This window comes from Physella acuta, unplaced genomic scaffold (assembly GCF_028476545.2).
Source record: "Physella acuta isolate Inbredline_101_S28 unplaced genomic scaffold, ASM2847654v3 ptg000786l, whole genome shotgun sequence".
Lineage (NCBI taxonomy): Eukaryota > Metazoa > Mollusca > Gastropoda > Physidae > Physella > Physella acuta.
In genome coordinates this window covers 170553-173050 of record NW_026732304.1, presented here as the reverse complement: position 1 = coordinate 173050, position 2498 = coordinate 170553, and positions in this window count along the sequence as shown.

Sequence of the window (2498 nt, the reverse complement as noted above, 5' to 3'; positions counted from 1 at the left end):
TTCCAGACTTTTTTCTCCGGGGGGGGGGGCACTTGAAATTTTCGGGGGGGGGGGGGGGCGGACACTGTTAAAAGTATATATTTTCTATATAAATTATATAAATTTTATTTCGTTCGGGGGGGGGCGGTAAAAATTTTTTGGGGGGGCAGAGATGCCTGGAAGAAACTCTGTGTCCCACCTGGATGAAGTGGAAAAAGAGTATTGAATTCAAATGGACAATATATATACACATATATATATATATATATATATATATATATAAAGATTTCTCCCCCCCCCCCCCCACCCCGGAGTAAAAATGACTGAAAGAAACTCAGAGATATTATAAAAGTATAATTAAAAAATGATTCAGTTCACTATTAATTGCTCACAGAATTAAAAATGGCTACTTTTTTTAAGCAAAGAACTAAGCATCACATGGCATTGTCATGTTGGCTCCAGAAGTTTAGAGGAGGGAATTGGGGGAGTGGGGGGGTGAGGTTGATAATTTCAGTTGCAGCACTAAGTCACACCCATTTCATAACACAAATGGTGTATGGACCTATCTGATGCAGCAGTTTGTATCAATGTGCCTGAATGTAGGAGTCTTCTTGCAATAAAGATTTAGGTCTATTGTATAGACATTGTTTAGAATTATGAGCTTGGTGTATTTGAATGAAATAAGTTGTTAGTTTTCATGAATAATGTCTGATGTATGGGTTCATCATTTTAGCCATAATGCTAAAAACATTTTTTAGATGTATTTGTCAAGCTAGATTTATTATTTTGTTTACATATAAAGCAATATCTAGTCTGTTAGCTTTTAGATTACTTAAACTATATTCAGTTTCTTTAGTCTTCAGCCAATATTTGGACCCCTCACCTTGTGACCTTTATAGCAGCTGAACCAATATGTTGACCACATACCTTGTGACCTTCATAGAAGCTGAATCAATAGTTTGACCCCTTTCCTTGTGACCTTTATAGCAACTGAACCAATATGTTGACCCTTAACCTTATGACCTCTGCAGCTGAACCAATATTTTCTTTTCTAGTACTAGTGCAACAATCCTACAATTTTCCAGATGTCTTCCCCACCAACAAAAAATTAAGCCTGATCATCCTTCTCCTAATTGTAGGCATATACTTCTACAATGCTGTTTCTTTCAAAATGTATAAATCAATGTTTAAAAAGTTTATTACATTTTTTTTAACTATGACGTGTTAATGAAATATAGCGTACTGGCAGACCTCTGTTGTCTGAGAGCTTATAAGTTTTAATTTACATGCATTTCATTACTTAATTGGCAAGTATTTTGTTGCGGTTGTCTGTTTAAAATGCTGCATTTGTTGTGGAATAAACCTGGTGCATAGGTTGTTAATTTTAATGCTAAATTTTTAAAGTTCAAAGTATTCACTTTTTTTTGGTTAACATTGTTTCATTATTCTCAAATATAAAACGGTTGAGTTGATTTTCTTTAACTGTAAATGATACATGAAAATTGTCAAATGTTGTAATATCATACCTGGATCTTGTTCAAAATACTTAATCTTTCATAATCTTCAAGTTTGGGAATACCTTCATATATCTTACTTTGTGATTGTACTTTTAATTTCTTTTAAAAAAAGTGCTTTATTTAATCAGATAATTTTATTGTGATGTTTCTATGATATTAGGACACAGTTGGTTTACTTGAGCTCTAATTTGGCAACTCAGCTTTTTCAAGTACCCAACATGTTGTCTCATGTATTGTTATTTTTAACTTTGTAAAAATTGACAGAATAATCAACATTTTATGGCCTTAATTAAAACTGTCAATGGATTGCAAATTTTAATAAGCTTGGTATTTTCCTGTTAGGATTGACAAAGAAAAACAACCCGGCTTTAAACTTGGTTTATTTTAAACCTGTACTTTATTACTGCTACTGTTCCATAACCCTCCTGTCCATCCAAAGCCCTAAACCTAGTCCTAAACCCAACAACAAAGCATATTTTTTCTATTAATTTTGGTATAGGGGGCAGGTAGAAAAAAACTATTGCAATTCCAGAACTTTCTCTTAATACGTTTTTATCATCATTGCATATAAAAAACAGCCTCAACTCAGTTTGTTTCACCAATCATTTTTAGGCATGTATATGTGGTGGTGGTTGTTCACTGACGTCCAAAGACACCCCCCCCCCCCCCAGACAAAATAGGATGTTATTATAATTTATATTGAAAATATAAACTTTAACCAGTGTCGACCACCCCCACCTTTCCTGAAGATTTCAGTGCCTTTTTACTTTCTCGTATATACGAAGTATAGAGAAAGTCTTGTAATCGTGCAAAAAAAAAATCGAGATTTGTAAAAGTCTCGACGTTTTACACCTCACTGATACGGAAAAACATAATTTTGCAATCTTGTCCGTATGTCTGTGTGTAAAATCGGTAACTTGAGTACCGTTACAGCTAGGTTGATGAAATTTCATTTATAAGTATTTTATCAAAATCGTAGATCCTTATCAACTTTTGAGCGAT